At 36.2% G+C, this 27,281-nt stretch overlaps 1 protein-coding gene across 1 annotated transcript in view; it reads right to left on the bottom strand.

Annotated features, from left to right (window-relative positions):
• LOC145693635 (uncharacterized) overlaps positions 1-27,281 on the bottom strand; it is a 1,111,198-nt gene that overhangs the window by 668,042 nt on the left and 415,875 nt on the right. Inside the window, exon 2 of the mRNA XM_081769815.1 lies at positions 17,206-17,250. The gene's annotated coding sequence lies outside the window, so the exon portion shown is untranslated. The remainder of the gene's footprint in view (positions 1-17,205; positions 17,251-27,281) is intronic.

The following is a 27,281-nucleotide window of genomic DNA, read 5'->3' as shown; positions in this document are numbered from 1 at the left end:
AGACATCCTGCAACGGTATGATGTAACATTTAAGGGCAGTGCGTATGTATCATATGGATAACGTATGTTCCATACTGATTTCTGTAGTAAGCAAGAGGTTTCCGTATATTTGTACAATATACCGAGGTCCGGAGAACGGATTTTTTTCAGTGTACAGCCAAAGATGAGGTTAAGGCTATTTGGTCAAGAGTTCGTGCTTCATTGGTACCGTCTGAGCAAATATAAAACTTTAGAAAAGGTCGATACGTTTTCTACGTATGCAAAGTTACTAAAATGTCCTTAAAATCAAATTTTAAAATGGCCACTCTCCCATCCACCTCTAGCGCAGCACGCATGCACTCACTAAGAGTAATAAATAGTTTATTTTAATAAAATAGGGTTTAATAAAGGTTGCTAAATTATGCACCATCCTTTCTAATTCCATTTTATTTTTAAAATTTTCACATACGTGCAGTTACGTGTTGAACTAATACTGTTAAAGTCAGGCATAGAAACGCTTATGCTTTTTTTAAAAAAAAATCCTCAGCTATATATTTATGAGCATGAGCACAAGATAACCTTTCAGAAACTGAAAGTAATTGCCACATCGATGAACCTTTCTGGATGAAAAGTTAAAATAGTAAGTGAATAATAGAAAAATTGACTTTCTCTCGTCGTCACGATGGCTGATACAACATTGATGCTTTGCATCTTAGAGTGTCTCTGTGGTCTTCCAGTTTCGATCCACACAAACAGCCAATAGAAAGAATCTTGCATGAATATCGTAAAAGGAAAATTTCACGAAGAATATTAACACACGTGCTATCACGTTTACTTGTAAACGGTGTTTACTTTGCAAAATATCAAAAGTAAACATTTAAGACAAGAGTATTATTGCTTTCATATATTTAGAGGTCACGGTAATAATTGCTATCATCTCTCTTGCTTCGTTCTCATACTATCGTAGCCCACCGGTGAGTGTAAGTCGAGCTGTTTGAGGCGTTAGGCGAAACTTCTGTAGCGCATGTGTGCGCTTTTACTTGTCCTAGAAGTTTCTGTGTTCGAGGTCCTATTTCATTGGATTAAGTACAAAAAAGAATACGAAGGTGATTATGTAAACCATTAATTGTTCTGTTTGGAGTGATTTTAAGAAGATGAATTGGATTTTCAGCAGGAATGTTATATGAGACATCGGCCTACAGCTTAACGTGGGACTCAAACCACGTGAGATCCTCCCGGAAACCGAACCCGGGTCTCCCAGTTGTACGCTAACTGCTTAGCCACGAAGAGCTCTGAATTTAAGAATAAAGTCGTGTGTATCTTTGGTGCAAGAGTTCACTGGTCCGATTTCTGGTACAAGACTCTTGAAATTATGATTAACACAAATTAATTTTGTTGGGTTCTTTTTATTTAGTAAAATTACATTATTTTCACAGAATTTATTTTATTTACTTGTTTGTCCTTTTTCATTATAAACAAAGTGTTTCTACAATATCATTTATTTTATTGAGTTGTTTTTCTTTTGTAAACAATATATTATTGTGATAAAATAAAATTTATTCATAAACAATGTGTTTCTATGATATAATTTATGCTATTGAGTTGTTTTCTTTTGTAAACAATATATTATTGTGGTAAAATATATATTATTCATAAACAACATGTTCCTTTTATATAATTTATTCTATTGAGATGTTTTTCTTTTGTAAACAATATGTTATTGTGGTAAAATATATTTTATTCATAAACAATGTGTTTCTATAATATATTTTTTAAATGAATTGTTTTTCTTTTGTAAACAATATATTATTAAATAGAATTAATTTTATTTGTTTGTTTTTTGTTAGTACTGTCTTATTTCCCTTCCAAAATAGTGTGTTTTTTTGGCCCAAAGATGGCATTCGAATGCATTTTTTGTAAACAGTCCCAGTTTCCAGCTTTCACCCCAAAAGACAACCGTTAAGAAAGGGAGAAGGGGGAAGAAGGGGGTGTCCTCGCCTAGCGAAGAGGTTTTCGTCGCGAGGAACAGAAGTGAGCAGATATGGCCAGTGCGCGAGTGTTTTGTGTTTGCGTGAAATTAGCATTTTAACATAGACAAACAATCAAATTTCTCATAAAACACATTGCAATACAACAAGTGTGTATCAAGAACAATCAGCGTATATGCTTATTCAGCCATTAAGGGCATTAGTGCAAGACAATGTATTTTTATCACGTCAATTTCGGGTTTCAATTATAAAACAACAAGCAAGCAATCGATATAAGTGAAACAATAGATTCAAGTTATAGGACTATAGTTAGTTAACTTTATTAATTTACTATTAATATGCATATATTTCTTTAATTGACTTATATCTTTATTCAACTTATTATATGTGATAAATTAAATTGCTATTGAATGCGAATGCGATCATTATTAAACTCGCGTATCCGTGGATGAACCTCCTATGGAAATACAGTTCTGTTTATAAATTAACAGTGGTCCTCCAACTATTGTGCATCAATCACACATATCAAACATTTTTCTTTCATAAACTATGTTCTTTGATGAAATTAGTTTTATTTGTTGAGAAAATTAATTTGTATTTAGTATTTTCTTTTTGTAAACAATACCGGTATGCTATTGTGAGAAAAAGTAGTTTATTTTATAAACAAGATGATATTGTATGAAAATTCATTTAATGTTTTCAGTTTTATTTAAGTTTCCTTTTCAGATAACGTGATACAATTAATTTTATTTGTTTTTTTTTTTTTTTTTTTTTTTACAGACAGTATGTTAAAGTGTTAAAAATAATATTATTTGTTTGTTTTGTAAACAGTATATTTGTAATAATGTTAATTTGGCTGAGTTCTTTTTCTTTTCCGAACAATATGATATGATTAGAACAATAATTTTACAAATTTTGTTTCTTTTGTAAATTATAGGATATCCTCAGCGAAACAATTTTATTTTATTTTTCTCGTGTAAACAATGTGTTATTTGAGAACATTTATTTTAATGTGGAAAATGTATTAATTTTATCTGTAAAACGTTCTCAACGTGGGCGAAAGATTATGCAAACAAAAGTAGATTTTGTTTTTGGCTTATTTTCAAGGATAACTTTAGGAAGGAACAGCAATTTTTTGAAATCTTTTGAAAAGCATATAATTGTTTAATATTTCTAAATATGAGAGGTAATTTCCTTCGCCACGTACAAAAAGAAAAGTACTTGGAAGCGAGTTTTCGCGGCACAAAAATGAAATAAAATGAAGCGTATATAACTGCTTCTGTTCTCAGGGACTTTATTAGATGAAAATGAAAAAAAAAGTAATAGTAGGGAAATTTTCCCACTGTGGTTTTTCCCTCACTATTTCCACTTTCCATAGAGGAACCTTCTGGAGACAGAGAAAGGAAATCTACCAAGATTTGAACCTTTTCCTCCAGTTTTCTTGGAAAGGAAATGACCGTTCTTACTTTTTTCCCTCATATTTCTTTTCACTGTCGTCTTTCTTTTTCTTGCCTTCTTGTTCCTCTCTCTCTCTCAATATTTTGGCATTCTTTTCACATCTAGAAACGTGCCTGGCATACCCACGTCTTTCTTTTCAACTCTACGTTGGATAATATACAAAAAACAGCACTAGACTTTTAGAGCGAAAGGTGACCTTAAATAGGCCGAGAAAACTGCTTAAAATGACAGAGTTATACCGTGTTTTATTTATTTACTTTTTTCAAACTGGCAGAAACGTTTCGGAAATAAAATTTGTTGTATGAAATAGAGGGTACAATAACTTAACCATGACCAGGAGGTATGGGAGGCGATTAGGGGGGGGGCAAGAGGGAGCAGTTGCCCCCCCACTTTTTTGACGTGACGCCCTAATTTATAGTTTCATTTGGAAATGTAAACAGGGTGTCCACTCAATTTGGAGAAAAATTTCTGACTTTTCCCTTACTTTCCATGACGAAAGTTCCAGATTTCCCTGACCTCCCTGGATAACTTAAAAATATAGAAAAAAGAAAGAAACCCCATCCTCCAGATTCCTCATAGTTGACCTTGTTCTCTTCCGCTTCTGTTTCTTTCTTTCAATTTTCTTTCCAAAGGAATGTAAGTTTACAAATATGTGCATTAGGGCGATATTGATTAAGCCTACATATTACACAAAATGTAAAGTTACAAACGAAAGTGCGCAGTATACAGAGTACTTAAGATATGAAAAAAATACACATTATAATACCAATTACACAGCATTATAATATTGCCTATAGTAATAAACAGTTCATACATGATTTTACTGATTATTAAAAAAAAAATATGTAACATATTTTTGCTGGTGCAGTTGTTAAATGCAACCCATTTAGAAATTTGTTTTCATCCTATCTCGCATAGTTTTCTTCTCATTGATCTGAATATCCTTCTTGTTGCCTCTGCAGTTTAATTTTCTTCTCTTCTTCCTCCAGCTCCTTTAGTTGTTGCTGAATCGTCCGTTTCTCTCTCCTCTTCTCGTCTCCAGCATTTATTTCTCTTTTCTTTTGCAAATACACCTGATATTGTCTCATTGAACTTCTCACTGAATTTATTGATGATCCACCTATTCTCATCACAGAATCATATATGATCCGTTGAGCCACCAGAGATTCTTCTTGTAAGTTCTCAACAATAGAATTTTATTTATTGTGAAACCACTTTCAAAAAATGCGTTTCCGTGAAAGAAGATAAAACACAATTTCATAACTGACCATAAGTCAACGAAGTTCTTCCCATTTCCTAAGAGTAAGTAAAAAACTCATCAAGTCCAATACCATCTCTGTCATTGGCTATGAATTCATTCGAGTATTCCTTAAATTCTTCAGTCTGAGCTTTCACTATGAGCTGGAGATACTATTTCTTCGCGTTCTCAGCCACTTGTCCAAATATCCTCTTGGCACCATGCAATTCTTCTAGAACAGCGTCTACCCTTTTGAGCAAATGCCAGGATGCAGTTAGATGTATTTCTCGCAGAAAATTAGTTTCAACAACTATATCAGAGAACACTGACTCCCTCAATATCATCATTAAGAACACCACATTTTACATCCCGTAACAGTAAAGAAATTAAACCTATTTCATAAATTCAGTAATTGAACAATGGACCTAAATCGATTTTTCACTGACTTTCCTTGACCAATCTGCCATTTCCCTGACTTCACCTGATACATTTTTACTTATCTGACTTTCACTTATTTTCCAGAATGTGGACACCCTGGTAATGGTTTTGTATGTATTACTGTTTCATAGAAAGAAATGGTGCCATATGATATTTGCCGTTGCGTGAGTAAGTATTGGTTATTTGTCTTCCCGTGGAGTTAAGAAAGCTACAGGAATTGCGTTTTAATTGCAATTAAAAGCAATTGATATTGCAATTGCATCTTTCTTTAAATGTCATAGCATATGCTTGCATTACTTACTATATTTCATTTTCTAAGAGTAAAAACATTCATTTAATGGCATGTGTGGAATTAAAAGTATAAGTTGTTCATTAATTCCCAGTTTCAATATAACTTCTGCAAAACAAGCGTCATTAATCATTACTATGATTAATATTATCCCTTCTATTTATTTGTTCTGCAAATTTATTAAATAATTTGATCACACAACTTTCCAGACAGAATTTTAAAACGTTCATGAGCAAGAACTCAAATCTCTTCTTATACTTTCGTTGTTTTAGAGTATAAAGGGCTAGTACCTACCTGTATTGCTCTTATGAATTTACTTAATAAAATAGAAATACGATATACGGTATTTTAAGTGAAAAAGGATAGTATCATATTAGTTATACAACCTTTCATCAACCACGAAATCTAACACTGATATACAATTGTTCAGATCATGTCTTGCCCCCCCCCCCACTTTTAACTTCCAACCGCCGCCACTGCCAGGGGGCGAAATGTAGTGTACATTTTCACATTACAATTAATATTGTGTACGCTCTTTAATTTTCGGGGTCGTAAGTTGATACTAAGGTAGAACTATGTAAAACTAGCTGTCTCTACATTTTCGGGTAACTATGGTTGACTAGACGGCACATATTCAACTGGGTAACGCTTTGTCAGTGAATTTGCTTCCAACCACTTCGGTTTCAGGTACTCTAGACAAGAGTTTTTATCTTTGCAATTTGAGAAGCTCCTTAATTGTAGAGTCAATATTGAAAATGATGCAACTTAATAAGTCTCGAACCCGGAACCTCGATCATAAAAGCCACGCGCGTTGTTCGTTTAATTGTACGAGAAGACATCTTCTTAACCGACACACAGATAAAATATAATTGTTTTTAAAGAATGAAAATGCTTGGTTTCGCTCTTTGGTTACTTTTGGGATACGATGTGGTTGATGTACAGTGAGTTGGGAGTGCTGTGGTTATTAGTACGTGCTCGGAGTTGAGGTGGGCCAATTACTTAATATATTCTTCGGATGTCTTATGTACAAGTGTGTCATATTCATTGGAGTTGAGTTGATTTTAGTTTCAGTAGCGAGGCTATATGAGACGTGGACCTACTGATTAACGTGGAATCCGAACCACATGAGCTCCCCCCGGGAATCGAACCCGGGTCTCCCACGCCAAAGGCGCCTACGCTAACCACTTAGCCACGAAGGAGCTCTCATATTCATTGGAATTCGGTGGTAATTGCATAATTAATGTATTTGAGGTAGTTTGTGTTTTGTCTATCGGTGGAGTACTAACAGAATATTAATAAACTATGGTGAATACAGTAAAGAGGATTACATTTTTGAATGAATCTATGCTAGTAGTTCATGTGGTCAATATTATATAACCCGTCATATCCCAAACATGTAAGGTTTCAATTTTACCAATATTTTTGAGCTTTAAGCAAAAATTCTGTTAACCTCAAAGAACATTTTTATTTTTTAACCTAAAAAAATGTTCTAGCCTTAACATATTTTTCCATGTATGCTATGAGATACGTGATATGGATACTGTAAGATCCTACACGTGATTTATATTTGTAAACACCAAACGTGTTTCTTTTTTGTAAACAAAACAATGTACCCTCTTCTACAATTACTACAAGCAAGCCAAACAATAGGCGTCCTCATCTTTATCAGGTCATATTAAAAGAGGACCCTAGTGCCACCGCTGTTGCCATGAGAGTATAAAACGAGCTGTAGAACCTTAATCGGCATCAGTTACGGCTGGCTATCCTCTTCTCTTAGCTTGCCTGCAGCTCTGAGAGATCTAGTCTAACCCACACCTCTTAGCTTGCCTGGGGCTCTGAGACATCTAACCTAACCCAAGCCTCTTAGCTTGCCGGGAGCTCTGAGACATCTAACCTAACCCAAGCCTCTTAGTTTGCCTGGAGCTCTGAAACATCTAACCTAACCCAAGCCTCTTAGCTTGCCGGGAGCTCTGAGACATCTAACCTAACCCAAGCCTCTTAGCGTGCCGGGAGCTCTGAGAGATCTAGCCTAACCCACACCTCTTAGCTTGCCTGGGGCTCTGAGACACCTAACCTAACCCAAGCCTCTTAGCTTGCCGGGAGCTCTGAGATATCTAACCTAACCCAAGCCTCTTAGCTTGCCTGGAGCTCTGAAACATCTAACCTAACCCAAGCCTCTTAGCTTGCCTGGAGCTCTGAGACATCTAACCTAACCCAAGCCTCTTAGCGTGCCGGGAGCTTTGAGACATCTAACCTATCCCAAGCCTCTTACCTTGCCGGGAGCTCTGAGACATCTAACCTAACCCAAATCTCTTAGCTTGCCTAGAGCTCTGAGACATCTAACCTAACCCAAGCCTCTTTGCTTGCCTGGAGCTCTGAGACATCTAACCTAACCCAAACCTCTTAGCTTGCCTGGAGCTCTGCGACATCTAACCTAACCCAAGCCTCTTAGCTTTCCTGGAGCCCTGAGACATGTAACCTAGCCCTAGTCTCTTCTTGTACCTGGAGCTCTGAGACATCTAACCTAACCCAAGCCTGTTACTTTGCTTGGAGCTCTGAGGTCTCCTACCCACGTATGCCTAGAGCTCTTGGGAACTTGACTATGAGAACATCCAATGACGTTGGCTATGAGAACATCCAATTTAAATGCATTTGTAAAAAGTTAATTAGTTTAAAGTAAAACGACAAGCTAGATAGAAAATTATGTGAAAATGCAAGTTCTGTCCAGGCGCGAGGCTATATGAGACGCGGACCTACTGATTAACGTGGAATCCGAGCTACATGAGCTCTCACCGGGAATCGAATCTGGCGCTGGTACTGACATATCCTGGAATCCGACCATGGACTTTTTACTAGAATTGAGCACTCTACTATTTAAAAAAAAAAAAAAAAAACTTCCTGACCTTTTTCTTCCATCGTTCAGGATTTCCGGACTCAACAGGGACACAATTACCGAATAACGTAGACAATTAAAAATCCATTCATGCTACTACTACAAAAGACACACGAACTATCAATGGATTTCACCTCATGATCTTCAGGGTAGTTGTTTAAGGCTTGATTACAACATAGCTCGATTAAACCACTCAACCACTATGCCTTCGTCTTTAAGTTCTTTCATGATCAAGGTGAGTGAAAAAAAAAAAAAAACAAATTCAACTTAACTCAACTCCAGGTTATGTCAGTTTGTGATGGAAAATATAGTGAGTTTCTCTGGTCTCTTGGAGTTATTCCGCTTCCTCGTACATTCGCATTCCACAAATTCTTTCATAATTCGCTTTCCATTAAGCATTCCCGTCTTGTATCCCGAAGGTAAAAGCGTGGGGTGTGTAACTGTAAATTTTATTTAATTATATTTTTACACTCATAAAAGGAAATGATTAGTAATAAAGAAATTACTATTCTTTTTTTATTTGTGGACGTTAAATTAATGTCTATGTGCGGTCACATTCAGTAGGAATCAATAATTTCGTTCCAAATTTATCACATCGTTAGGTGGTAACCTTTTCTTGTCGTTATATTAAGAACGTGTTACAGGTGAGTGACCAATTATCACTCTTGATTTCACTCTCTTCATCCAATTAAAAACGACGATGCAGAGGAAACTGGGAGTATCACTAGTTCTCCAGCTTCACGCTTCGCCGAATCTTAAATCTATTTTCCATTCCGAGAAACACGTCGAGTTATCGTTTTATGCGAGGACCAGTTTTTCTTCCAAGTGACGTTGCCAGATATTTAAAAGAAAAAAAGCTTATCTCAGTTTGTTGCTTCTCGTTCTGCGAAATAAAGAATAATTTTGCATTCGGAAGGTCGCGTGTTCAATCTACGTAGAGAGGTCAGAAAGTGATAGTACCTTTTTTTTTAATGGAAGATATGAACTGAAGACCAACAACTGTTATGTATAGTTTATATGTTGCTTAGTGTTCAATGAATGTGCTGTAAAAATATTCAAACTTGTGGTTCTTGTTATAGGTAAGGAGCAATGTTGAGACCCGAATGTAGTGGGAAATCGCCTATAAGCCACTATTAAATTGCCCAGCAGCGTATAAGGTACTGTGAAATCGCCTAATAGCATATAAGGAGATGTGAAATCGCCTACCAGCGTATAAGGCACTATGAAATCTCCTACCAGCGTATAAGGCACTATGAAATCGCTTATCAGCATATAAAGCACTATGAACTCTCAGCATATAAGGCACTATGAAATCGCCTACCAGCGTTTAAGGCACTATGAACTGGCCCACCAGCATATAAGGCACTATGAACTGGCCTACCAGCATATAAGGCACTATGAACTGGCCTACCAGCGTATAAGGCATTATGAAATCGCCTACCAGCGTATAAAGCACTATGAAATCACTTACCAGCGTTTAAAGCACTATGAAGTCGCCCACTAGCGTCTAAGGCAATATGAAATCGCCTAGCAGCATATAAGGCACAATAAATTCGCCTATCAGCGTGGATGCCATGTGGATAAAGAGATAGAACCTGCGTCCAAGCTAGTGGACGTAAGCCTAAATAATGTTAGTGAGGAGGAGCCGTGCAAATGCGAGCTTCACTGAGAATAAAGAGGCTGAATACTTAGTTAACACGAGCCCGATGTGGTAAATGAGTGCATACTACATTGACGACAGCGAATCCGAGCTCAAACGAGAGCGAGTATGAGCTAGCGTGAGCCTAATTCATATTAAAGAGCGCGAGCACCTTTCAAGATAGTGAACCTGAACTCGCGCGAATCTAAGTCAGATTGCAAACCGTCCATCTCTGGTAGGAGCACGTGTACTTCGGATATCACGTTAATTTGCGCTTCCATGGCTTATTACAGATGTCTGAACTCGCGAACCCGGACCTCGGACTCAGTGACTGAAAAAAAAAAAAAGTCCCGGAGCGAACTCAACACAACTTGATAACTGAACGCAACCATTGGTGAATGTAAACTCCATTTAACAACGAATCTGAAACCTTAGTAAGCGCGAGCCAAGTGAGGTTAAAGAACGCGAGTCACATTGAGAGTAGCCAATCTGAGTCATTGTAAACCTGACTGAGATTGTTACCGTGAGCTCTGTTGAGGATAGCGGGCTGAGCGCTTAATGGATGAGGTTAATGAGCATAGGCCTTAATCGTGATAGCCAGTCTAAGCTATTGTGACCCTGATTCAGGTTAGTAAACGTGGGCCTCATTGAAGATAGCGATCCTGACCCTTTAGTGAGTGCGAATCCAATGAGGTTAATGATCGAGAGATCAAATTATCGAGAACTTAGGATAGGAGTGTGAGCTTTTGTGACCGTGATTGAGCTTAGTAAGCGTGAACTCCATTGAAGATAGCGCACCTGAGCCTTTATTAAGTCGAACCTAATGATTTTAATGAACACGACATCGAGCTAGCATGAATCGTATTGAGGATAGTCCACTTGCATTATCGTGAGCCCGATTAAGGTATTTTAGCGTGAGCGTCATTCAAGATAGCACACAGGAGCCTTAGTAGATGCGTGCCCAATGTGGTTAATGAACATGAGATCGAGCTAGTGCGATCCTTATTGAGGATAGCAAATCTGAGCTACCGTGAGTCTGATTAAGATTACTGAACATGAACCCCACTGAAAAAGTGAACCTGAACCTCTGGTAAATACGAGCTCAAAGTGGTTAATGAACACAAGATCGAATTAGAGTGAGCCGTAATCAGGGTAGCAAGACTGAAGTATTCTGAGTCTGATTTAGATCCTTGAATCAGCGACCTGAGTCTTCAGTGAGTACGAGTCCTATGAGGTTAATGATCGTGGGATCGAGCTATGCGAGCCTTATTCAAGATAGACAAGCCTGAGCTATTGTGATCCTGATTGAGGTTAGCGTGAGACCCATTAAGGAAAATGAATCTGAGTCTTTAGTGAGTGCGAGACCAGTAAGGTTAATGATCGCGAGATCGAAACCTTATTCAGTACAGCGAAATCGAAGTATTCGGAGACTGATTCACATTATTGAGTATGAACCAACTGAGGAAAGCGAACTGAGGCTTTAGTGAGTGCAAGCCCAATGAGGTTAATAATCACGAGATCGAACTAGCGTGAGCCTTATTCAGGAGAGCTAATCTGAGCTATTGTAAGCGTGATGGAGATTAGTGAGTAAGAATCTTATTACGGTTATTGAGCTTAATTGAGAATAATGGGAGTGAGCCTCATTAAAGACAGTTTGCCTAAGCTTACGCGAGCTCGAGTAAGCATCGACTACAAAATGGCTACCTCTTGCATCTCTACAGCTTTGGCGCTGAAAAGAGGTATAAAACTTAAAATAATCAATCAAAAGTTTAAAAAATAAGAAGAAAAGGTTATCTCCCAAAAGCAATTGTCATTTGACAACCTTATTTCTAGTTACACTACCGCCATCTGTTGTAGGGTTTAAAAATGAATCACAAGAATAGGACCTGACAGTGTTTCTTTCTCCAGCTGCTAGAGTTTAATTGGAAATTTGTTTTGTTGTTCTACTCGTATATGTGAGAAAGGGCAAGTGTTTGTGTGTATTTGTGTCGTTCTTTCTGGAGGAAATGAAGTGAATAAATCAAGTGAACTGAATGAAACAGAGAAAATAAAGAAGGAGATGAAAGAAGATGTGTCAATAGAGAGCGGAAACACCAGAGAAGGAGTTCATAAGGAACAGGACGACCCTTATAAAGAAGCCTTTTCTACAAACAAAGATGTTTGTTTAAACGTATATCCACTACATTCTTCTGTGTGTTTGATTTTGTTTCAACTGAATGTAGATATGCCTTCAGGCAGTTCAGAATCTGCTGTTTTCAGACAAGGGCATAAAAAAAGTGTTTATTTTGAGACACTCGAGAATCCACAAGTATCATTGGGATGATTCATCAAATCAGAATAAACTAGTGCAATGCTTTATACAGGGTGTTTCAAAACAACACCGACAACGTTTGGAAGGTGATTCCTGACACCAAGATAAGACAAAAAGTATAGACCAACCCAGGTGTACAAATGCTTCCTTTCGGAGTTATAACTTGCCGAAAACATGAAAAAATGAACTTTAAAGGTCCGTAGCTCCAAACCTATGAGATCTACCGTAGTAGGGTCAAGGAACTAATATGTGTGCTATCCAAAAATACATGTTTCAGAATCATAAGGTACTCACGCAACAATTTTTGTGGAGTGAGTTTGGCTAAGGTCATATAATTTAAAGTACTCACTAACTACCTCTATAAAAATGTTGTGGAAGTACCGCAGGATTCTCAAACGTAAATATTTGGGTAGGGCACATACTAGTTCCTGAGTGAAGTCTTGACCCGATTACGGTAAGTCCCGTAGTTTTGGAGCTATGGGCCTTTAAAGTTCATATTTTCATGTTTTCGGCAGCCTATAACTAAGAAAGGAAGCATTTGTGCACCCAGGTTGGTCTATACTTTTTGTCTTATCTTGGTGTCAGGAATCACCTCCCAAACGTTGTCGGTGTTGTTTGGAAACACCCTGTATATAGGTCTATAAAGAGACAGCCTTTGAGGGGTGGATGCTCTCACCACTTTCCCCGCGGATCCGCCAGTGTTTTGAGGCTGTTTATTGCGTAAGTATTGTAGAGTAAATTCAACCATATTATTAGAGTAGATTTATAATGAGAAACGATATTCAAAGATACGCTCTACCAATCGATACATTTCATTGGGCTGAACAAAATGATATGAGTCGATGTAAAATCCGCATGCGTAGTTTTCGAAAAATCGAAAGAAACTTTTTTTGTTGTAATCCTTTTAAAAAATGAAAAAATGAAAATGAACTCTTTCAGTTTAACGTCCGAGGATTATGCCTGTTAGGCTAAGGGAGACGTGATTTAGGCAAGTGAATGATGACGGAAGAATTGATGAAATGATAAAGTGGGAGGAAACAGGAGTACTCCCGAGAAAAGCTACGGACACGATATTTTCCACCAGCAACTTACTTCTTTGGGGATCGAACCAGTGATTCCACACACCAGAGGTAAGCGTTCTACCACTGACGTATTATGCACCACTAAAAAATGAGTGCTGTATGATAACCACGCTAAGTATTAAGATGAAACTGATATAGAAGTATTTACAATGATTACTTAAATAATTAAACTAGAAGTAATTAGTTAAATAACAATTAAACTAGAAGTGATTAGTTAAATAACAATTAAACTACAAGTAATTAGTTAAATAACAATTACACTAGAAGTAATTAGTTAAATAACAATTACGCTAGAAGTAATTAGTTAAATAACAATTAAACTACAAGTAATTAGTTAAATAATAATTAAACTACAAGTAATTAGTTAAATAACAATTAAACTACAAGTAATTAGTTAATAACAATTAAATTAGAAGTAATTACTTTAATAATTAAATTAGAAATAATTAGTTAAATAACAATTAAACTACAAGTAATTAGTTAATAACAATTAAATTAGAAGTAATTACTTTAATAACAATTAAATTAGAAGTAATTACTTTAATAACAATTAAACTAGAAGTAATTAGTTTAATAACAATTAAATTAGAAGTAATTAGTTTAATAATAATTAAACTAGAAGTAATTAATTACATAACAATTAAACTAGAAGCAATTAGTTAAATAACAATTAAACTAAAAGTTATTAGTTAAATAATAATTAAACTGGAAGTAATAAGTTAAATAACAATTAAACTAGAAGTTATTAGTTAAATAATAATTAAACTAGAAGTAATTAGTTAAATAATAATTAAATTAGAAGTAATAAGTTAAATAACAATTAAATCTGTTTAACCAATGCTGGTAAAACCGGATATTTTCCCATTTACCTTGTACAATACCGTATTACTTGTTTGGTATATTTGTACAGATGGCAAGGCTGCGAACTAATTTTGTTGTTTACGAGTGACGTCAAAAACAACGCAGTGTAGCCAGAGGCACTACTTTTATGTGAAATTTCTTGCTTCTGCAGAAGTTTTTCAAGAAAACAAAAAAGAATAAGTAGAACCTAATGATATTTGTGAGAGAGCTGTCGTATATATAGTCTGTCGTTATGCGTTGAATGTGCAAAATTATTGAACATTAGAATATTAAACCATTGGATGATTGCTAAATTAATTTTTATTGTATTGCAAGAACAAGTAGTGGTGTCACGTGTATATCACGAAAAGGAATTTGTTTTGTTTAGCGTGATATTTTCTAAATTAATATTGAAACTCGAATATTTTCTAAATTAATATTATTAGATTTCCAACTTCTGATTTTAATACAGATATTAGTGTGAAAATTGAATATATATTCCATTACCATTTTTTGTTCTATAGTGATGAACCTTCAAACCGGAAGTGATAAAAAGTAACCACTTCCGGTTTAGTAGAAAGATTGGAATCAATACAGAATATATTTTTGGGACTCATAATTGTTTGTAGGAAACCGTTTCTCCCTATCTGTTATAGTTTTTGCTTTTACGGTAGGAAACCGTTTCTCGCTATTGCTCTTAAGTTGTCGACGTAAAAACCGGAAGTGGTTGATTTTTACCACTTCCGGTTTGAATATCCCCACCATCAACGAACTTGAGTCCTAACTTGAGACTCTGTATATCCTGGTCAAAATTCATGGTGATCCATCAAGTAGTTTTTGAGGTTTCTCGTCTCCCGAACGGACGGAGAGAATATAAATAGCCAAATGTCTTTTGGTAAATCAGACCCTTTTAAGAAGAACTGTAAACATTAAACAACATTTCAAAAGCATTAACATTATGGTATTCCTCCTCTTTCACTTATAATAGTTTTTAATAATTGACCAAATTATTTTGTGGAGCGATTTCTCTGACGTTTCTATTTTCATTTTCAAACTATAACTTTAACAATAGTACACCCAGGGCCGGCCCTAGGCAATTTGCCGCCCCGTGCAATGGTATCATTTGCGTCCCATGTAAGGACATCATTTGCCGCCCCATGCAATGGCAATCGCATCCTTTGCCGCCCCCATTCTCCAGAAAGAACTAATTTTAAAAGCCACCATTTTAAGTATGTATCCCATCATAAACAACGAAGGGGAGGAAAAGTACTCGCACTCAGAAAAGCCTATACTACAAATACAATTTCGTTGTGTCTGTTTTGTCTTTAAATGGTAATATTTTACGTTAGTGAAAGGTAAAGCAAACAGAATTGCGGAGGAAAAATGGTAATCATTTTTTAATATATAAAATTCAATGTCGAGCTGCAATCTCAATATATCAATTCAAAATTCCAGTACAAGTAGATCTTATATCTTTATTTTTTTTTATTTTACTTCCACATCTGCTTAAAAAAATAAAAAAAAACACCTTCAATGATAAGAAACTTACTTGTGACAAAGACAAGACTAGTTTTCATATCAAAATTGTGATAACTAACTAAATGAAACAGGTTTTGTTACTGTTTGAGTTCTTGTATTTGACAACAATCAAACAATTCATACTAGGATTTTTTTGATCATTTGCTTTAGCACTGTCCATGTGACCTTAAGACTAATGCGATCTAAACATGATTAATGAATGTAGTATTCAAGTAGAAGATCAGCGTAGTAAATTTAACAATCATCATCATGAAATCTGTTTTAAAACCAGAAATATTTATTTTAAATAATATAGTTGTGACAGATTTTGCAACCCCTCGAAAGTTGCCACCCCGTAGAAATGCACGTGTTGCACATATGGTAGAGTCGACCCTGCGTACAGCATAACAGAACAAAATGAACGTGTTAGATATAAGAGGAAAATAATGTCCACATTACAGTGTTTAACTCAGGGTTTACAGTGTTAAGAGAACATTTGTGATTTGGTTTTAAAGAAGTGAAATTTTTTTAAAAAATATTTTCAGCATTATCTTGCTACGCGCTGACACAGAACTTGCAACTAATCCGACATTTCGCGTCGTAAATTCTGCAACTTCTAGATGTCCCAGCTATGATGCTGTCACGAAGTTGGTTGAGAATGATTTACTATTGTCTTTTATGTAAATTTTCCTGATCTTTCCTCTCAGGCATTTGTCTTTTCTCTAGAAAATGTTGCAAAGTGTAATTTATGTGACGAAGTAGGATTCTCTTTAGAATCAATTTTAAAATACCACAGAATGATACGTAAAAGACATCTATAAATAAGTAATTGAATGTAGTCTTTCAAAAATAGTAAAAATTGAATGTAACCTATAAGTTGAACTTGATTATGTCAATTCGTGGGGAAAATACCATGTTGTTGGACTTTTTGACTGTGGTTTCTCGAAATGAGAGAAAGGGAATTTTCGTAAAAAAAAAAAAAAAAAAAAAAATCAGGATTTATGGGATTTTAAATATAGTAATTCCATTGATGGCAACAAAATTGTCTATGGACGACGAGCAGATAAAAGAGTCTCCAATAAACTTGAAATTAATGCTAATTGTCAAATGTTGTTACTCTAACTTTTTAAGTTCTCTCTGTCAATGAAAGAAAATACTTGTTCATAAACTATTTGATAAACGTAGACGATCGGAATTTTTGAATAATTCACTCATGTATTGAAGAAAATATACACTAATTTTACTGTTCTTGATTTCCAAGTGTAGAAAATTTTTGTTATTAGTATAGCGTGGGAAATTCAAGATTAAAATGGGAATTTCTTCCTCTCGAAATGGGATTTTTTATAACATTTGAGGTTGTCATCACTGAGCATACTTCTAAACTATGGAGATCTAAACTTGGAAGCTGAACTGAAATTCTGAAGAGAGAGAGAAATCAGAGATTAGGACACTACATGTCGTGATACACTACGTGTCGTGAGAAGCCCCTGTTTGACCCTACACGAACTAGCTTTTGAATATTGAAACACTTACCTTAGAGAAGATTGTTTCGGAACACTGATTCTTGTGAGTCTGAAACTGAAAGAGAAACATTATGTTATTTCAAATATACTCCCAAATATATATTATACACAATATAACAAGTTAAAATATTGGATTTAATGATTAATTGCATATTAGATGAAAAAAAGATCAGGCAGTGGCGTATTTAGGGGGCTTCCGGGCTTAAGCTTCCCCCCGAAATCTTACTTACTATAGTGAAGTATATAAAATATCTTGCAGAATTTTCACATTTTCAGGCAAAGCCATCCCCCGAAACAAAATCGTAAATACGCCACTAAGATCAGGGCAAAATCAAATGAACATTCTTATGTTATAAGAGGAGTCAAGAGGTGATCAAGAATAATTATGTACAGAACATAAGTAAAGAGCAAAACCTGTATTAATTAAGGAACACGAAGGAGATAAAGTCAATATCAATGGTACAGTGATGAAAGTAGGAGGAAACAGGTAAACCCCAAGGAAATATACATACACTCATGTCCAAAATGATTGTCGTATATCTATAACTGTCTTCTTGTAATAATATAATATGATATGATTTTGCAGGGTATTTTTAATACTGATACTATGTGTATAATTGGGAAATGTATATTTGTGGTAAATTAGAATAAGTAAAACAAAATGTTGCTAAATGGACAAGAAAGTTTTACTTGCTCTTTTGACATAAAATTTGCCACATACTTGTCTTTGCCGATTATACACATAACGTTACTAACATTGTAAGGAATAACGGGCGAATTCGTTATCAAATTATATTCCTACAACAACATATTGATACACATGCGACAATAATTTTGGAATCTCACTTGCCGTGGGCTGGAATCGAACCAGATCTCTCTCGTGCCTAAGCAGTTAGCATACGCGCTTTTGGCATGGGAGACCCGGCTTCGATTCGCGGTGGGATCTGTTCGGATCCACTAGTATTGGTCCCACTTGAAACCAGTTTTTTGTTGTCAAGATTTAGTGAATCGTTTTTGCCAAAATCGGTAATTTTACGACCTTAGAGGGTGTTGCGGTTGGCCTCCCGCGCATGCGGGCTGCATACCTATATCTGTTGGCAAGCCACAGGTGCCTTTACGGAAACTTTTGACCGTGTTTACGTTTGTTTGTGAGTAGTTCAAATACCTCCGCCAATTCACAATCCAGCCGACTTGCGACTGTAAAATATGCGCTGTGATTCGTTTTCTTAGTGAAAAATGTGGGAAGGCGGCTGAAATTGATCGACAGATTAGTGAAGTGTATGGAGAAAACATTACGAATGATGAAATTGTACGGAAATGGGTCTTAAAGTCTTTAAAGATGGCTGCTCCAATGTTCATGATGAGGAACGAAGTATGTGCGACCAAATTTTCAGTGATGTCAAAGAACCTAAAAATAATAACAGGAAGTACAGTATCATCTAGGATTAATATTAACAAATCAGAATCATACACACGAAGAGATACCGGTAAATATTGACTGACAGCAGGGAATTCATGTCATTCAATTGAACATTTTTGTCTTCGCGAATTCTATCGAGAAGTCTAAAGCTTAATATATTTAAAATGACAATCATGCCTGTCGTGCTGTATGGTTGCGAAACATACTCGCTTACTCTGAGAGAAGAATACAGGGCTGAAAATATTTTGAAAATATAATCCTGAGGCGAATATTCAGACCCAAGAGAAATGGGAGTGGGGACTGGCGGAAATTTCATAATGAGGAATTGCATAATTTATACCGTTTACCAAACATTGTTAGGGTCATCAAGTCTTGGGCGCTGAAGTCGTTTTGTAGCCAGAATGAAAGAAAGTAGGAACACTTTCCAAATTTTAACTGGAAATTGAATCGGAAAACGACCATTAGGGAGACCTAGGCGCAAATGTGGTGACAATATTAAGATGTAGCTTGCAAAAATAGGAATACAAAGAATCCAGTTGGCTAAGGGCAGAAGTCAGTGAAGAGCTTTTGCGAACGTAGCATTGAACTTCCGGATTCCATAAGCCATAGAGTTAGTACAGCATCATACGTCCGAACATTCTCTGTAGACTCATTCTAAAGTTATTTCTATAATATTACAAAGTAAATAGTGTACATCTCACCATTCATTACCTGCAACTCTCTGCATATACTCTAAAAGAATTTCATAGAAGGATACAAACACTGCCTTTATATTCGAAACAGAAACTATTTACTTTTGAGTAAAACATGCATGGCTAATTCCCCTAAATAAGACACTTTCTGTACAATTTCATATAACTCAAAATACTTCTATTTTTTAATATCTAACACTTTATTCAGAAGTGTAGAACTTTAATAAAATATATTTCGAGGAAACGGGAGGATTCCAAGGAAACTTATTGACAAAATATGAGTGAATGTCCATTACCAGGGACTGCTCGTATCACAGACGGTTTACCATCCACTAAATCGTGATGGTATTAAGCGTAATCTTATTACCAGTAATCATAAATTTGATATCAAGAAAATTTCCTAGGTACAAAGTATGGTATGAGGTTTATTTAAAAATGAATTAGTTATCCTTGACTTAATAAAGGCCATATTTCCGCAAGCGGAAGTAGAAAATTTCAATACTTTGACTGCAAATAAACATTTCGATTATTCAGAGTAGAGTTACGTTTATTTAATTTAACCACTAACAGAGGGTAGGCTAGTGGTTATCGTTCTTGCTTCACAATCCGAAGGCTTTAGGTTCGAAGCAGGTGGTGCTCATCCTATAATATCTGAGGTTTTCCAAAATTTTCCTCTAATTTTCACTATATATAACTAGAAATCACTAGATATTTTCACTAACCTTCAAATATATTTTCTGGCCGATTTTCTTCCAATTCCTATGATATATTCTTGTAAATTGATAATAATTCTAGATTATGTTCCTCGAAGACGTTTTGACATTGAGCGAGCATTTGATACGGTATGGCATCAAGGCCTTCTTTTTAAACTGCTACATCTTCTTCCTATACCGTACGTCCGCCTCATAGCCAATTTCCTCCATCAACGCCCAGCTTTTGTAGAAATCAACCAGGCTCAGTCTCACCATTTTGTTCTTCGTGCTGGGGTGCCACAAGGTTCCGTGCTCTCCCCCTTACTCTATATCTTATATGTTACAGATATGCCACAACCTCGACCGCCCATCCATGCACTCCAATTTGCTGACGACACAGCCTATCTCGCCTTGTGCTCTTCTGTGGATCGTATAAACACTACTCTCCAACCAGCAATCGATCAGTTGGTCACCTGGTGTCTGAAGTGGAAACTCAAACTAAACCCCGCCAAAACCCAAATGGCCTTATTTGCCCGCAACCGCAACAAATTTTGTCTAACACGAAATCCTGAGCGTCTACATCTTACGCTTCTCGGTTCACCGTTGACCTTATCCAACAGTGTGAAATATCTCCCACCTTTCTCAGTTACAAACTAAAATTCGACGCCGAATAAATTTGTTGCGAAGCCTCTGCGGTACCAACTGGGGTCTCAACACCAGGCTCCTACTCCATACGTATAAGGTATTTGTCCGCCCAGCTCTTACCCATGGTCGTAATTGCTTGGTTGTCTGCTCCTCAGTACTTCTACACCAGATTACAAGTCCTGGAACGTCATGCTCTGCGCACCGCTTATTTCTTACCGGCAAATACTCCTACTAGGGAGGTCTATTGGCGCACCACCATATCCACGCTTTTAAAACATCTATATCGTCTCCGTACTCGCTATATACAGAGCCGTGTAACTGAGTCCCATCCAATTCTTGGTGCACTGCTCGATCAGACTCCTGCACGACCACGGCATGCCTATCCACCAGTTGACCATCTACTTGCACTGCATAAACTTGACCAGGCCACGCCAACCTATAACCCACGTCGTCGCATCTATCAAACCCATCTGCATATCTATCGTCCATAATCTCTCCTACCCTGCACTTCTTCTATTGCATCTAAAGATATAATAATGATCATACATCACCACCATCAATAGCTTCCTGTCTCCCATCTATAAACAGGCGCTTCTAACACTTCAGTTTTTTCCCCTGGCCCCGGAGAAGGCGTTACCTTCTGTGGCCCACCCAGTTTCGACTGGGAATGAAATTGCAGTTTAAAAAAAATCTCGTAGAAGTTGTATATGAAAGTTCGCTAAATAAATTGATACAATTTTTTTTTCGTTTTCCGGAATTTTATTAAATAAATAAGTAAATTTGAATACAGGACTTTCTTGTTATCTGGAAATTATATTAATTAAATTATTACATTTGAATACAAGTTTTTCTTTACCTGAAAATTCATTAAATAAATATGTCTGAAAATTTATGAAATATATCAACAAGTCTGAATACAGCATTTTCCGTTGTTTCGAAATTATTTAAATAAATTAATAATTTTGAGTCCAGGGCTTTTCTTCATCTAAGAATTCATTAAATAAATACATTTGAATACAGGAGGACCTCTTTGTTATTTGGAAATTCACTGAATAAATGAATTAATAAATTTGAAAACAGATTTTTCATTATTTGAAAATTTGTTTCATATTTTTTGAGTGAAAAGCTTTTCTCTATCTAGAATTTCATTAAATGATAGATTTCACTTCAGGCTTATTTCGCTACCAGGGCCTTTTTTCGTTATTTCGTCTCGTTAAATAAATAAATAGATTTATACACAGGGTTTTTTTCTTTACCTGGAAATTCTTTAAATAAATAAATTGGAGTACAGGGCTTTTCGTTGTCTGGAAATTCATTAAATAGATACATTTGAATACAGGACATTTTAGTTATCTGGAAATTCGTGAAATAAATAAATAAATAAATACATTTGTATACAAGGCTTTTTGAAAGAGATGTTGGAACCAGTTTGTTTTAAACCAGACTGTACATAAATACATAACCTACCTAATTTTTTTGTTGATTTGCAAATTGTCTTTACGTCATGATTAGATTATGTATACCCATTTCTCAGAATGTACCAACAGTAATTGTTATTTTGTGTCGTTAAGGCTTTGTTTCTTACGTGTCTTTTCTTCGAACATGTACGTATATATTGTATAATGTTTCAAAAATTTGTTAGTAGTTATTATACAAAATTAAAGTTGCCGCTGGTGTGTTCATATGATACTTTTTTTTTCGAAGCTATTTGCGGTTAGAAGTAACAAGAAAGGAAGAGGTAAATACGTAATAACTATCAGAAAATTAAAAACAAAAAGTTTAAAACAAAAAAACAGAAAAGCAAGAGAAAAATCATTTCTCTGTTAATGGTATGGATTATGTTAGTAACCAACACTGTTCGTTAGCGAAGCAGTAGCTGGAAAATACAAAAGCGAACAACAGAAGAAGTAAAAAGAAGGAATGTTGATGAATATAAGCTATAGTGGTGGGTAGTAGTAGTAATAGTGGTAGTAGTGGTGGTGTTACTTCTGCGGGCAAAAGGATTTCATTCCCATATCATACCTCTTTTTCGGCATCTCTTGCTTTTGACGATAACCACTAAAAGGGGGACAAGAAAGAGAGAAAAAAAAAGAGTAGCGGCTTTTGCAAGAATAATGTCGAATTTACGCCTCTTGATGTTTGATCCTTAATCCCGTCTCTTGGGAGATTTCCTCCCCCTTAAACCCAGCTGGAAAAAAAAAAGGTCTCTCACAACAAGCGCTTTCATTTCCATGTTCCTGTGTCACTAACAGTTTCCTTCCCATTAATGTGTGTTGAATTTTTAAAAAGCCCGAAATAAATCCTCTTTTGTGCTATGTCTTTCTCTCTCTCTCTTTCTTTCCATAGCGTTTCGCTTTCAATTTTCTGTTACAGAGAATATCCCCGTCTCTATAATCTTTACCTCTGAGACGTCGATAATTAATTTAATGGCATATGTAAACAATATCACTTTCCTGTAGGTATAAGAAAGTAAAGAAAAAACATAATTTAGTTTTAATTTATTTGTGTAGACCGAATATATATATTTAAATTTAAAGTTTCATAATTAAGCATCAAGGCTAAAGTAAATAGTGCTGTTCAGATGGATGATAATTATAGAATAACGAAATTATGAGAAAATGGAAGAATCTTGAGAAAACTCACGCACATGGTGTTTGTTTACTACAAAGCTCACTCGGCGAGAGCTGGGATCAAACCAGGCCATACCACTTGCCATAGGTGAGCTCTCTCTGCCATTGAGCCACCGCGATCCCAAATAAATAAAAATAATAATAATTGGAAATATATATATATACTTGCATTAGTGAACGAATTCTGCTGGTTGGTTGGTTGATCTAGATTTTAGCGTCTCGTTCAGCACCGAGGCTATAATGAAGCGTTATGGGTAAATAGTCTTTATAAGAGAGTTTTGGGTGAATAGTCTTTATAACGGAGTTTTGGGCAAATAGCCCATATAAGTGAGTTTTGGGCAAATAGCCCATATAAGGAAGTTTTGGGCAAATAGTCTATATAAGTGAGTTTTGGGTAAATAGCCTTTATAAGGGAGTTTTGGGTAAATAGCCCATATAAGGGAGTTTTGGGCAAATAGCCTTTATAAGGAAGTTTTGGGTAAATAGCCTTTATAAGGGAGTTTTGGGTAAATAGCCCATATAAGGGAGTTTTGGGCAAATAGCCTTTATAAGGAAGTTTTGGGTAAATAGCCTTTATAAAGAAGTTTTGGGTAAATAGCCCATATAAGGGAGTTTTGGGCAAATAGCCTTTGTAAGGGAGTTTTGGGTAAATAGCCTTTATAAGGGAGTTTTGGGTAAATAGCCCATATAAGGGAGTTTTGGGCAAATAGCATTTATAAGGGAGTTTTGGGTAAATAGCCCATATAAGAGAGTTTTGGGCAAATAGCCTTTATAAGGAAGTTTTGGGTAAATAGCCTTTATAAGGGAGTTTTGGGTAAATAGCCCATATAAGGGAGTTTTGGGCAAATAGCCTTTATAAGGAAGTTTTGGGTAAATAGCCTTTATAAAGAAGTTTTGGGTAAATAGCCCATATAAGGGAGTTTTGGGCAAATAGCCTTTATAAGGAAGTTTTGGGTAAATAGCCTTTATAAGGGAGTTTTGGGTAAATAGCCCATATAAGGGAGTGTTGGGCAAACAGCCTTTATAAGGAAGTTTTGGGTAAATAGCCTTTATAAGGGAGTTTTGGGTAAATAGCCCACATAAGGGAGTTTTGGGTAAATAGCCTTTATAAGGGAGTTTTGGGTAAATAGCCCATATAAGAGAGTTTTGGGCAAATAGCCTTTATAAGGAAGTTTTGGGTAAATAGCCTTTATAAGGGAGTTTTGGGTAAATAGCCCATATAAGGGAGTTTTGGGCAAATAGCCTTTATAAGGAAGTTTTGGGTAAATAGCCTTTATAAGGGAGTTTTGGGTAAATAGCCCATATAAGGGAGTTTTGGGCAAATAGCCTTTATAAGGAAGTTTTGGGTAAATAGCCTTTATAAGGAAGTTTTGGGTAAATAGCCCATATACGGGAGTTTTGGGCAAATAGCCTTTATAAGGGAGTTTTGGGTAAATTGCCCATATAAGAGAGTTTTGGGCAAATAGCCTTTATAAGGAAGTTTTGGGTAAATAGCCTTTATAAGGGAGTTTTGGGTAAACAGCCCATATAAGGGAGTTTTGGGCAAATAGCCTTTATAAGGGAGTTTTGGGTAAATAACCCATATTAGGGAGTTTTGGGTAAATAGCCTTTATAAGGGAGTTTTGGGTAAATAACCCATATAAGGGAATTTTGGGTAAATAACCCATATAAGGGAGTTTTGGGTAAATAACCCATATAAGGGAATTTTGGTTAAATATCCCAGATAAGGGAGTTTTGGGTAAATAACCCATATAAGGGAATTTTGGGTAAATAACCCATATAAGGGAGTTTTGGGTAAATAACCCATATAAGGGAATTTTGGGTAAATAACCCATATAAGGGAGTTTTGGGTAAATAACCCATATAAGGGAGTTTTGGGTAAATAACCCATATAAGGGAATTTTGGGTAAATAACCCATATAAGGGAATTTTGGGTAAATAACCCATATAAGGGAGTTTTGGGTAAATAACCCGTATAAGGGAGTTTTGGGTAAATAACCCATATAAGGGAATTTTGGTTAAATAACCCATATAAGGGAGTTTTGGGTAAATCGCCTATATAAAAGTGATTTGGGTAGATAGGTTTTTTAATAAGGGCGTTTTGGGTAAATAGCGTACATAAGGGTTTTGGGTAAATAGGCTTTATAAGGGAGTTTTATGTTAGATCCGAACCACATAAGCGCCAATCGGGAATCGAACCGAGGTCTCTCTTGCTGAACGCTCGTACGTTAACTACGTAGCCACAAAGGAGTTGTGGACGGACTCTGACACTACATGGAAATACAACTTGAAGCATTGCCATCACTGGAAACCTTAAAGTTATTCGTGTCGAAAGTACAATCTCACATGAGCTTCTCAAACAGTATTAAATTTAGACACTTTTATTTAGACGGAATTTATAATCCTTGGAACCTTTGTGAACTTAAAAGAAAGTTAGTCATTGATTTTCCAAAGGTCACGTTTGTCTTTCACTTAAATTTAAGAAAAAAAGTTTCATTTCACACTGAAACTACGGTACACTGCCAAGCTATGAAAATTCAACACTTAAACTTGAAGTAGTAGATCTATAAACACTGGCAGAAATCACGGGGGATGAGGGGGACATGTCCCCTCCAATCTTAAAACTGGGGGGACTGTCCCCCACATTAATCCTATTTGAAATGTGTTTTTTGAAATGTGATTATTTGTGTCCGATTGCCACATAGGAAAGTGAGATGAAATTGATGTCCCCCAGAATAAGTCTCAGAGCTGCCCGCCTCCCAATGCTGAAGCCAGCTCTGCTCCTGATCGCATCGCTTAATAAAAAAAGGAAAACGAAAACAGAAAAAACAGTCTTCACACCAAATAAATATCATCTCCCCATACTCCAACTGATGAGTACAGTCTTCCGGCGATAATTCCTGGTAGCAATGTAGTTTCCATGAACATAAATTCAACTCTTTCTTGAAGAAAGTTCGGACTGTGTGTCGGGTTAAACCACTTCCTCGAGATGCCTGTCTTCGTGATTTCTGAGGACTTCGAAGGAACATTTCCTGAGCCCAGGGGCGTACGCAGGGGGTGGGTCCTGGAGGCCCGGATTCCCCCGCCCCCGAAATCACGACTTTTTTGTAAATGTAGTCTACTTTTAGGGGCAATTTTAGAAATTTTCATATAATTTAGCCTCAAATTGTATTTTGACCCCCAAAACGCTTTAGACCCCTCCCGAAATAAATTCCTGCGTAAGCCACTTGCATATTTTCCTGGATCCTGATCTCTTAGCGCTCTTCTAATATCTACTACAGAATCTGTCTCCACTAGCTTCAAATGGTAATTCCTTATGGTCTTCTCATCTACCGAGGCACGAGATCTTTTAACACTTCGCCATCATCTCTGTACTTATACCACAAACTGCCATATTTCATACCGATGTGCCAGCTGAGCCCACTCACGCAAGGTTAGACATCACACCATGGTCCAGCACTGATATCTACAATGACGTAAATGTCATATCATGTAATATATTCTAATATTGTAAGTAAACAAAATGCTTTTGATTTCATGAAAACTGGTTAAATATTTTTTTAAAGTCATAAACAATTTCCAACATGAATTTAAATCCCGCCCATCTTATGTTTGCGTTTTATCTATTATGCAATCAGTGTTGTAAGGAATGATGATGCAGGGACGTACGCAGGGGGTGGGTCCTGGGGGGGTCTGGACCCCCCGAAATTTCAACTTTTGTGTAAATTTAGCCTAATTTTAGTGGCAATTGTTGGGAATTTTAATATAAAATACCCTCATATTGAGTTCGGACCCCTCCCGAAATAAATTGCTGCGTACGCTTCTGTGATAATGGAAGAATTGGTGGAATGATAATGTAAGTATCCCGAGGAAATTCACGGACACGATGACGCAAACTTAACTCGGCCAGTGTTCGAACCAGGGACAACACGCACCAAAGGTAAGCGCTGTACTATTGAGCCGACGTGCTTCCCTTAATCATAACAGAGTTGGCTTGTGGCCCCGGA

The sequence above is a fragment of the Thermobia domestica genome, chromosome 8 (genome assembly GCF_964235325.1).
Source record: "Thermobia domestica chromosome 8, izTheDome1.hap1.1, whole genome shotgun sequence".
Taxonomy (NCBI): Eukaryota; Metazoa; Arthropoda; class Insecta; order Zygentoma; family Lepismatidae; genus Thermobia; species Thermobia domestica.
This window is presented reverse-complemented; position numbering and strand designations above follow the sequence as displayed.